The following is a 13,075-nucleotide window of genomic DNA, read 5'->3' on the forward strand; positions in this document are numbered from 1 at the left end:
ACTTCTGGTAATATTTCTTATCTTGAAGTCTACCTTGTCTGATATTATAGCCATATATATATATATTTATATATATAAAGCCATATATATATAAATATATATATAGCCATATATATAAATATATATATATAATATATATGTATATATATATATAATATATATATATATATATATATTTTTTTTTTTTTTTTAACTTGTAAGGAAAGAGTGATGGCTTTCAGATTCCTCACATGCCAGACTGGAAACTGGAAGTCAGTCTCTGCCTTTAATTGAAATATTAGACCATTTACATTTATTATAATTATTTATAATGGTGAGTGGAAACCTACCACCTTGCTGTTTGTTTTCTATGGGTACCATATTTTCTTTGTCTTTCTTTGCCATATTTTCTGCCTTAGTTTTAATTAAATATCTTTTAGTATTTTGTTTTATATCCACTTTTAGCTATTAGCTTTACCAGTTTGTTTTTAAAGTGGTTGCTATAGGTATACAACATATCATTAACAGTCTACCTTGAAAAAAAATTACACCATTTTACTATTTTATATATCATATAAAAACACAACAGCAATCTGCCTATTTTGGTGCAGATGCTGTCTCAGATTTAATAACTATTTAAATATCCATATAGTTTTATAAGTAGAGAGTGATTCATTCTATAAAAGGGAGCAGAAACTAACAAATGATGAAGTACTATATTAAAATCTAGCACTTAAATTTGAATTTTAAATATGAAATATTATAGAATTATCATATGACAGAATAGAATACGTTGAAAATAAAATGTTTTAAAGAACAAAGAACCCATATGTACTGCATAATTTCTTAATTTGATGACTAGCATTTTTATGATTTTTTTCACTAAAATTTACAGCTTACATTCTGACAACAGCATTTGACACTAATGATCGTTCTATTATCCTTAATTCAAGTTGATCAGGACTGTCCCCACAGTCTTTTGATGTTCTCTGCTCCCTGGTATGTCGTCCTCAGTTTTTGTTTGTTTTGGTTTTGTTTTTTGCTGGTTCTTCCTCTGCTTTGTCACCTCTTAAAGTTGGCTAGTCTAAAGAGCTCAGGTCTAGGGGATCTTTTCTGGATCACCACTGAGGCAATCTCATACCATCTCAATGGTTAATCATTTCCAGATGCATATTTCCAACCTGGGAATCACTCATAAACTCCAGGCTCAGGTATCTAACTCCCTACTTTCATTTCCATCAGTACTAATAACCTTTCTTCCAAGGTACTAGTGATAATAAAACAGGCAATTCCAATATTCACTTCTCCTCTTCTTACTGGATTTTTCTGCCTCACTTATTTCTATTGACCAATACCTCTATTTTTTTTTTTTTTTTTTTTTTTTTTTTTTTTTACTGGCTTCTTAATTCTTCTCTCATCTCCTGTACTGGTAGATTTGGTCTGAAATAGCCTGTCACTCAAATAAGAAATGTTAGAGCCACCCTGAGTTTTCCTTCTTCTCTACAATTAGTTATCAAGTTTTGATAAGTTCTACCTCCTCGAAATGCTCTATCCCACCCTCTCCTTTCTCACTACACAATCTTAAACCAGACCCTTATATTCTAATTAATATGACTACAAGACAATAGACTTCGATTATTCCTGCTTCCTACTTAAAAACTCTAAGCACTAATACTGCTGGAATGAACCCAGGTGTTCAAATCTTAGGTTTATCGACAAAGCTAGTCAGCAAAGCCATTTACTATGGAGAACGTTTTTATTTGAATACATTATTATTTTATTATAAAGAGTAAATTTCTTCTAGTTTAAATATAGACAGTTTAGGAAACTGGATTTTCATTCTTTATATTACTAAGAACAAATTTGCATTTGATTCTTTTTCACAAAATGGAGCAATTATGCTAAAATATCTAATATTTGAATGTTTTCAGAGAATTATTTCATGTAAATTGTAAGTAAAGAAATTTTTCATGTTTAAGCTATGTTTAATGTTATTTGTTTAACTATAAAATATAATTAGTCTAATGTGCTTCCTATGAGAAAATAATATAATTCCCTTAAGAAGGTTTCTTTGGTAGCATGAATAAAATAATTGAAATAATGAATTCCAGGAAACATCCCAGGAAGCAAAGTTTCTTTTTATGTTTCCCTAAGAAATTAGTTCTCATTCTGAATAATATTTGACAAAAATCTGCAGTGTTTTATATTTTCCTTGTCTCCTAGATGTTTTGTTTTATTTTTATTTTTTTAAGAATTATTTATTTATTCATGAGACACACACAGAGAGAGAGGCAGAGACATAGGCAGAGGGAGAAGCAGGCTCCCTGCAGGGAGCCCTACGCGGGACTCAATCCCCGACCCCAGGATCATGTCCTGAGCCAAAGGCAGATGGTAAACCGCTGAGCCACCAAGGCGATGCTGTTTTTATTTTTAAAAAGTAATATAGGGGATCCCTGGGTGGCTCAGCGGTTTGGCGCCTGCCTTTGGCCCAGGGCGCGGTCCTGGAGTCCCGAGATCGAGTCCTGCTTCGGGCTCCCGGTGCATGGAGCCTGCTTCTCCCTCTGCCTGTGTCTCTGCCTCTCTCTCCCTCTCTCTGTCTATCATGAATAAATAAATAAATAAATCGTAAAAAAAAAAAGTAATATGAAGATAGAGCAGCGACAATTATTCTAGCAAACCAATGGGAGAAAGAAATCTCATTCAAAACTGGTTTTGGTGTCCAGAATAGGCAAATCCATAGGGAAAGAAAGTTGATTAGTGATTACCAGGGACTGAGGGGAGGGAGGATGGAGAGTGACAGTTAATTACTATAGACTTGTTTTCTGGGTTGATGAAAATATTCTGGAATTAGATAATGGTCATAGTTACATCGTTTTGTAAATATGCTAAGAATACTGAATTATACACTTTAAAAAGGAAAATTTTATGATATGTAAATTCTGTATCAGCTTTAAAAATTGATTTTGGTATCAGAATAGTTGCATTATGTTGAATTCTAAAAGCACCTTGGACTCTGGCCAGATTGATAATCTATTCCTCAGAGAAGAACTTCTCCTCTAATAGCTCACATCTGGAGTAGAAAGTCACTCACTGAGTGGTTTTAACAATCCTATAAGAGAGTGAGTGCTTATTTATTTACTGATATTTTTGACCCATGACAAGTACGCTCAATTTCTTCATTTATCAAGTAGGGAAAAGTGTAAACCGTTAAAGGATTAGATTTATGAGTTGTTAATAAAAATATGTATAAGATTGATTGAAATTATAAGCTACTTGTAACCTGGATGAAGTGGATAATCTTTAATCATTCTCTAGAAAATCCTCTTAATAGCTTAACCTCTGGGGAATGTCACAAAATGGCATATCTGATTGTTTTGAAGAAATATCACTATAACAATTCCTAATGATGGCTATGCACTTTTTTTAAAAGATATTTATTTATTTATTTATTTATTTATTTATTTATTTATTTATGACTATGTTTATTTACTCATGAGAGACACAGAGACAGAGAGAGAGGCAGAGACACAGGCAGAGGGAGAAGCAGGCTCCATGCAGGGATCACTCCCTGGACTGAAGGCGGCGCTAAACCACTGAGCCACCTGGGCTGCCCTAAGCACTTTTTTTTTTAGAGGTCTTGATTCCATAAAACATGTTTTTTTCTTTTCAAGTGTCATTCTGTGCAATTTTGTTCTATATTTTTATATAACTTATTTTCTAGCCTGTAAAGGAACACATTAGGGGAGGTAAGGATGCATTTTATAAATTAGTTTATTAGAAGTAGTTTTGAAAAAAGTCAGCTTCTCTAGGACATTTTAAACTATTTGTCCTGTCTTTCTTCACAAGATGATTCTTCAGAAACACATTTAGTGCACACAGAGGTGGGGAAGTTGCATAACCCTGGGACTTCCATTCATATCAAGGAGAATTGCTCTGAAATGACACAGCCCACTTTACCTCCCAAGGTACACATAGAAAGGCTTAAAATGAAAGATGTTAAACTTAATACTTTACCCTCAAATCTTAGTTTGAAGTGTGACAAATTAAGGGATCTCACAGTATATTGAGATTGGCTTCATAGCCCCGCTGTCCTTCTTGCATACTTCTGACTTAAAATTAAATAGCTTTTCAAAACAGCTATTTTCAAAAAATAGCTTGTCTTTCCAGACATGGAAAAAAAATCAACCCCTTGTTCCTTTCTAATTTACGGTTAATGAGTTAAAATATAACCTATTGAGTGTTGTATGAAAGGAGAGAAGGTTAGCACTCGCCTTGACAAGAATGGAAGGGGCCCCCGGGCCTGACAACACTCATATGGTTAAGGCACTGCCACCTACTTTGTGGCATCTAACCAACATTCTTGTACCAAAATATTGGGATCATTCCCTGCATATTTTTGGACCACAATGCTTTGAAACTGGAAATTAATCACAAGAGGAAATTTGGAAAGAATTCAAATACATATAGGTTATAATTCAAATATATGACCCATCCTCCTAAGGAGCGAATGGGTCAGCTAGTACGTTAAAGAAAAATTAAAAAAAAATACATGGAAAAAAATTAAAATGAAAATAAGACTGTTCAAAACTTTTGGGATGCAGCAAGTGCAGTCCTAAGAGAGAAGTATATAGTAATACAGGCCTTCTCAAGAAACAAGAAAAATCTCAAATACTCAGCCTAACCTTACACCAAAAGGAGCTGGAAAAAGAACAGCAAATAAAGCCTAAACCCAGCAGGAAATGAGAATTAATAAAGATTAGAGCAGGAATCAATGAAATAGAAACCAAAAGAATAGTACAATAGATAAGCAAAACTAAGAGCTCGTTCTTTGAAAGAATTAATAAGATTGATAAACCCCTAGGCAGATTTGTCAGAAAGAAAAGAGAAAGGACCCAAATAAATAAGATCATAAATGAAAGAGGAGATATCACAACCAACACAGAAGAAATACAAACAATTTTAAGAAAATATTATGAGCAACTATATGCCAACAAATTAGGCAATCTGGAAGAAACGGATGCATTCCTTGAGACCTATAAACTACCAAAACCTAAAGAGGAAGAAATAGAAAACCGGAATAGACTCATAACCAGCAAGGAAATTGAAGCAGTCATCAAAAATCTCCCAACAAACAAGAGTCCAGAGCCAAATGTCCTCCCAGTGGAATTCCACCAAACATTTAAGGAAGAATTAATATCTATTTTCCTGAAGCTGTTTCAAAAAAATAGAAATGGAAGGAAAACTTCCAAAGTCATTTTACGAGGCCAGCATTACCTTGATCCCAAAACCAGACAAAGATCCGACCAATGAGGAGAATTACAGACCAATATCCCTGATGAACATGGATGCCAAAATTCTCATGAAAATGCTAGCCAACAGTCCATTGAGAGGATTATCCACCAAGACCAAGTGGGATTTATTTCTGGGCTTCAAGCATGGTTCAACATCTGTAAATCAATCAATGTGATATACCATGTTAATAAAAGAAAGGACAAGAACCATATGATTCTCTCAATGGATACAGAAAAAGCATTTGACAAAGTACAGTATCCTTTCTTGATTAAAACTCTTCAGAGTGTAGGGATAGAGGGAAAATACCTCAATATCATAAAAGCCATATACGGAAAGCCCACAATGAACATCATCCTCAATGAAGAAAAACTGAGAGCTTTTCCCCTAAGGTCTGGAATTGGCAGCATGTCCCCTCTCACCATTGTTGTTTAACATAGCACTGGAAGTCCTGGCCTCAGTAATCAAACAACAAAGAGATATAAAAGGCATCCAAATCAACAAAGAAAAAGTCAAACTTTCACTTTTTGCAGATGACTTGATTCTCTATGTAGAAAACCCAAAAGACTCCACCCAAAACTGCTAGAACTCATATAGGATTTCAGCTAAGTGTCAGGGATATAAAACCACTGCACATAAATCTGTTGCATTTCTATAAACTAACAATGGACAGAAGAAAGAGAAATCAAGGACATGATCCCATGTATAATTGCACCAAAAAACCCCATAAGATACCTAGGAATAGACCTAACCAAAGAGGCAAAGGATCTGTACTCAGAAAACTATAGAGAGAAATTATGAAACTCATGATAGAAATTGAGGAAGACAAAAGGAAATAAAAAAACATTCTATGCTTGTGGATTGGAAGAAAAAATATTGTTAAGATGTCTATGCTACCTAGAGCAATCTATATATTCAATGCAATCCTTATTGAAATACCATCAACTTATTTCACAGAGATGGAACAAATAATCCTAAAATTTTGATGGCACCAAAAAAGATCCCAAATAGCCAAAGGAATGTTGAAAAAGAAAACCAAAACTGGTGGTATCACAATTCCATACTTCAAGCTCTATTACAAAGCTGTAATCATCAAGACAGTATGGTACTGGCACAAAAACAGACACATAGATCAACGGAAGAGAAAATGAAGATGAAGAAACGGACTCTTGACTCTATGGTCAGCTAATCTTTGACTAAACAGGAAAGAAAAAAAAATAAACAGGAAAGAATATTCAGTGGAAAGAAGACAGTCTCTTCCACTAATAGTGTTGGGGGAAATTTGAACAGCCATATGCAGAAGAATGAAATTGGATCATTTTCTTATAGCATATACAAAAATAGACTCGAAATGGATGAAAGGCCTAAATGTGAGACAGGAATCCATAAAAATCCTACAGGAGAACAGAGGCAGCCTTTGTGACCTTAGTGGCCGCAACTTTTTGCTACATATATCTTCAAAGGCAAGGGAAACAAAAACAAAAATGAGCTATTGGGACTTCATCAAGATAAAAAGCTTTTGCACAGCAGAGGAAACAGTCAATAAAACCAAAAAAACAATCCACAGAATGGGAGAAGATTTTTGCAAATGTTTTACCAGGTAAAAGGCTAGTATCCAAAATCTATAAAGAACTTACCAAACTCAACACCCAAAGAACAAATATTGCAATCAAGAAATGGGCAGAAGACATGAACAGACATTTCTCCAAAGAAGACATAAAAATGGCCACCAGACACATGAAAAAAAAATGCTCAACATCACTTGGCATCAAGGAAATACAAATCAAAATCACCATGAGATACCACCTCACACCAGTTAGAATGGTTAAAATTAACAAGTCGGGAATCAATAGATGTTGGCAAGGATGTGGTGAAAGGGGACCTTTCTTACACTGTTGTGGGAATTCAAATTGGTTCAGCCATTCTGGAACACAGAATGGAGGTTCCTCCAAAAGTTGAAAATAGAGCTATCCAATGACCCAGTAACTGTACTACTGGGTATTTACCCCAAATATACAACTGCAGTGATCTGAAGGGGCACCTGCACTTCAGTGTTAATAGCAGCAATCCACAATAGCGAAATTATGGAAAAGCCCAGATGTATATCGGCAAAAGAATGGATATAGATATAGTATATACGTATATACAATGGACCATTATTCAGCCATGAAAAAGAATCTTGACATTTGCAACAACATGGATGGAACTAGAGGATGTTATGCTAAGCAAAATAAGTCAATCAGAGAAAGGCAATTATCATATGACCTCATTCATTTGTGGAATTTAAGAAACAAAACAGAGGATCAGATGGGAAGACAGGAAAAAATAAAATAAGGTGAAATCAGAGAGGAAGACAAATCATAAGTGACTGAATCATAGGAGACAAACTGAGGGTTGCTGGAGGGGAGGGGGGTGAGGACACAGAGTCAGTGGGTGACGGGCATTGATGTAATTATCACTGGGATTATATGACTAATGATTCAGTAACCTCTACCTCTGAAACTAATAATACATTATATGCTAATTAATTGATTTTAAATAAAAGATAATGCAGAATAAAATAAAATATCAACTATTGAGCTTACTATGTGTTCCTAACATTTAGTAAGCCAAAAAGAAACCAATGCAAGTTTCTGATTCAAAATTGAATTTGCGATGCACATCCAGAGTTCAAATAAAGACAAAGAAGGGGGATTTGATATGGAAATAAAACAACTTTGATGTCCTACAACAATTCCATCTTTCATTAAGAAAAGTTTCATATAAAAAAAGAAAAGTTTCATATAAAATATATTTAACTTTAGCATAAAATATTAAAAATGCATATGATAGCTAGCACCTCAGTTACTTGACATTTAAACTTTCAACAAGCGTCCTTATGCAGAATAGACATAGCTTAGACATAAATTAAAGAGTACTTTGAAAGTAAGTGAAAATTATTCCACAAATATCTGTGCCTTATTTATTTAAAAATTCATGTATGTATTTATTTATCACTTTTTTTTTACTAATTAGATTGCTAGTGATATGGCAGGTCTTGAGTACACAATAATGAATAAATAAAAATTTTATAGAGAACTTCATAGAACTTCCCACAGGTTCTCAGAAAAGAGCATATTGATTTTTATTTTTTTTTTAAGTTCATGTAATTGATTTAACAACATGATTTCCCCAGCTGCTATTTAGTAGACTACAGTGAATGGTAAATTTAACATAGGATACTATGAATGGACAAAATGCTGGGAATTGACATATAAAACATCAGTCTGGGGTCACTTCATATAGGGACAATATTTATTCATTTAGCCATCAATTGTTCTAATTGCATATTTTAGGAAAATGCATTTACCATTATACTTAAGGGCAAAGATCTAATATAAGCATTGCATTATGAAATATTATGAAAACTTTACCACTCAATATTTTACTTTTGTTGTCCAAATCCCAAATTTTATGAAATTTGTAATTTTAGCTGTAGAGAAAAAATTATCAGATTTCCTGCTTCTGTGATTTAAAATGTCTCATGAATATTAATATATTTTATTTGCTTCCCTTTGACCTTTTCTTAATACTGATTATTATTTTTGTTTTTATTTTTTTATTTTTATTTTTTTAAAGATTATTTATTTATTTATTCAGAGAGAGAGAGAGGGGCAGAGACACAGGCAGAGGGAGAAGCGGGCTCCATGCAGGAAGCCTGATGCGGGACTTGATCCTAGGTCCCCAGGATCACACCCCGGGCTGCAGGCGGCGCTAAACCGCTGCGCCACCGGGGTGCCTATTTTTGTTTTTAGATTAAAGCCCAAAGAAATGAAAATTTTGTAATGTTTTGGTTTGCTTAATCATAAATTATATACTGTTTTATAGATCATCATTTCCATTTTTTCTCTGTTTAATGTTAGGTTTTTTATTTATAAAATATAACATCGAGGTTAGTATATTTGTTACTTTTTCAGAATTTCAAGTTGAATTCTTTGTGTATAATTATTTTTATACTGTCCCTTCTCCAGATTCCTTAATGTTGTTCTCAGGACCCAAACGACTCTCAATAAATGATTGTTTACTAAGTGCAAGTTAATCAAGAGTAGGCCTTTTGAAAATGAAATAAGGGTCCCACAAAAAGAAACCAATACATAAATGCTGAGTACAGAAGAAATCTCTGAAATGTGAAAATGTGACACAGCAGGTGTTTTTACCTTCTGACCTTGAATGATTCCAGTCACTGGAATTAACAGGTTGGGTTTTGCTGAGCACAAAGCAATTTCTGTGACAACTTTTTACATAGGGCCAAAGAGCAAACTAAAAAGCAGAAAGTGACTTTGTGGGATTTTCTGAGCAGTACAAAGACACCATTGAATTGTTTCTCTTTGTACAGTATAGGAAATGTTTAGCTCCATTGTGACTCACAAAATAGACTTTTTAATTGTTCACTCAGCAATAGAGGGTATGTGGCACACATTTCTAGTGCTTCTTGCTTTATTTTCAGAGATGCTACTTGAGTATCTAGCCATAATTTCAGCTTCAAATTGAAGAAGAGATTATTTAAATTTTTGGAAGTGCAGTACAAATAGGCTTCCCTTTGCATATTAACATTTCCAGGTACCTAGTGAAAAGCGATGTGTTTATTTAGATTTATTACTTCAGTCTACAGGGTCATATTTTACACCAGTTAATATTTAATTCAGTGCTAGCTTTTGTATATGAGAAGAGTGAAAATTAGTGAGGGAGCAAAGATTCATGTAAAACAGTATTACTATGATGTGCAGGAGGGTGCAATTAGATTCCCAATTTATGTGGAGGAAAAGTGAATGCATCAGAAGCTCAAAGAAGACCCTGTACAAGGTATGGAGTAGTCAGCAAGATTTGTATGGAGTGTTGAGTCTAGAAGTAGATGTGAATGGATGGGCATAGTTGGCTAGGTGGAGGGAAGAGACAGGGAAACAATTTGTCCAGGCATAAGGCGTGGAATTTAGTTTGGTCGAGGTCTTGAAGGTCACTTGGTCCAACCTTCTAAGTGGTACATGAACTCCCTTCACTTCTATGATCATTTTGTTCAGTTGTTTTAGCTTGAGAATGACCTTTAGAGCCTCCCTTCAAGTCCAATCAGTCAAAAAGTGCCACTGATTTCTCTTTTAAAATGTCATTCCTATTTAGCCTTTCTTTTCCACTCTGGTGCTGCCACTGTGGTTGTAACTCTTTTCTTATGCTTGGTTTATTCCAAGAGCTTCCCAACATGTCTTGCCTCTAGTACATCCCACCTCAAATTTATCCTGCACTCTAGCATGCACATCCGATAGATTATCTTAAAATGACTCTTTTCACCATATCATCAACCACAGTTTATAGAATTGTCTTAAAAGTCTAGGCTGTCATTTGGGGCTCTCATCATGCTGCAAAACTGTAATTTTTCTCCCACCTTCCCCACCCCCATAGGAGGAGCCTTCCTTAGCAAGGCTAATCTATATTTTTCTGTACACATGTCATACCCATTCCAGACTTGCTGATTTTCCTCATGCTATGAATGCATTCCTGAAATGCACTCTCATTTTTCTTTGTCATGCTAAATTGTATTCATTTATGAAGGTACAATTCTTTCCTTCATGAAATCATCCAAGACCAGGTCAGTGGTAGTAAATCTCACTTCCCTGAAGTCCTACAATCTATTTCATTGACTTGTAGGGTATTTATATGTATTATACTGACTTAATCACTTTTTAATATTCACCTATCCTGACTCTATATAATCTTGTCCATGATACTGGATATCATAATATTTATTTGACTATTGCAAAATGTCTAACTGAACACTGTACATAGTAAGTGCTTAGTTAAATACTTATTGTGTTAATTGAGTAAAAAATAGATTGATTCTTCTGAGGTGGGCCAAAATTTGGAGAACTTTGGAAATTTCTTTTCATTACCAATACATGAACAAGTAGAAGTCAGTGCTTTCTGAATTTTGACTTTAGAATTCATAGACTAACATCTAAACCCCAAAATCCAAATCTACACAAAATGCTTAATCATTCATAATTTTAAATTTTTATACAGTCAGCCAGAAATGGGACTAAGAACTTTAATCCATAGCATTAAAAACAAACACAAATTATGGATTATTACCATAGTTCTCCTTTTCCCAATGTGTTTTTCTTTCCAACGGGTTTTTATATGACCTCTAAGAACAGGAGAGGATCTTAACAAAAGTACCATTTTTTTCCCGTTTGACACAGTCATTTTTGGGTATGAGCATGCAATAGTTTGGGTTTCCTTATTATCTGAGGCTATTTCTATAATCAATTCATTTATTTACTCATTCAACAATTACAGAGTATCTATTATGGTACCTATTACAGCCTATGGTCTATGAAAGGGATGGAGGTAGAAGAGAAATAATACAGACAAGATTCTTATTCTTGTGGAACTTACCATATGTAAGTGATATTTAATCACATATGCTGTCGGTCATCATGATAACTCATTCATTATACTTTTAAATATAAAATCCACTGCTGGGACGCCTGGGTGGCTTAGTGGTTAAGCGCCTACCTTAGGCCCAGGGCGTGATCGTGAAGTTCCAGAATCGAGTCCCACATCAGGCTCCCTACGTGGAGTCGGCTTCTCTCTCTGCCTATGTCTCTGCGTCTCTCTCTCTGTCTCTCATGAATAAATAAAATCTTAAAAAAAATCCACTGCTTTTTGTCTATTTAATGATAATATCTATCATATTTTGTGTAGAATGGACTAACAATCATAATTATAATTTGTGAAACAGTTACTCCCCAAAAATAAAATAATGTAATGTTTGTTTTCAGTAGGGATTAATTTGTATCCTTCCCCTTTCTTTTTAACTCTTATCAGTGTATATTCAAACATCAGAGTACTTGAAAGAATCTGAGATGTTCAAGACCAGACCATATGAATATTGCTATTTACCTTAGGCAAACGTACTCCCCACCATTTATTGAACCAATTTGTTTTTTTTTTTAATTTTTATTTATTTATGATAGTCACACAGAGAGAAAGAGAGAGAGGCAGAGACACAGGCAGAGGGAGAAGCAGGCTCCATGCACTGGGAGCCCGATGTGGGATTTGATCCCGGGTCTCCAGGATCGCGCCCTGGGCCAAAGGCAGGTGCCAAACCGCTGCGCCACCCAGGGATCCCTGAACCAATTTGAAGTATTTTTAAGTATATGTGCATTATATGTCCAAATAGATTTTATGTTTATATATTACAAACAATATCCTTTCACACATTTATGTTCAGGTCTATGTCAATTCTTCCTTTCTCTTTTGACCTATCCATCTTTTTATGAAACCATGTAGGTCCAACTCAAGTTCTAGTGTTTCTGTGAAACCTTTCTGATGTTCCTAGTACCAAAAACTGGAATAGAGAAATCACATTTCTATGTGTTGTTTTGTTCATTAATTGTTTCATGGTTATATCATTTTTACCCAATCAATCTAAAGGACTTTTGTGGAAAGAGATGTTTTTAACTCGTTAGTTAAAAAAAAAAAATTCCTCATTGCCTAACACATATTTTTTGTTATTTACATAAAAGGACAATACATCTTTCATTCACATCCAATAGGAACAGCCCAATTTAACCAGGCTTATGGTTATGCTTCTTCAGGTGCACTACAGGGGTAAGAAGCAAACAAAGCAAGTGAAGAAGTGAGGATTGGAATGAATTTCTATAATAACAATTATTATTAAAGGAAGGGATTCTTAATGGAAGGGCTTTATCTTTTTCTCTGGTGAAATGGTCTAAAAATTGATTATTTTGCTTTGCTAGACAGAAGGGATCTA

General features: G+C 34.4%; 1 non-coding gene across 1 annotated transcript; it reads left to right on the forward strand.

The window, feature by feature from the left end:
- Positions 1-4,216: 4,216 nt before the first annotated feature.
- On the forward strand, positions 4,217-4,342 carry LOC119869672. Its single transcript, XR_005371763.1, has one exon. It is a non-coding gene; the product is annotated as a U6atac minor spliceosomal RNA (small nuclear RNA).
- Positions 4,343-13,075: the final 8,733 nt, after the last annotated feature.

The sequence above is a fragment of the Canis lupus genome, chromosome 16, assembly GCF_011100685.1.
Source record: "Canis lupus familiaris isolate Mischka breed German Shepherd chromosome 16, alternate assembly UU_Cfam_GSD_1.0, whole genome shotgun sequence".
Taxonomy (NCBI): domain Eukaryota; kingdom Metazoa; phylum Chordata; class Mammalia; order Carnivora; family Canidae; genus Canis; species Canis lupus.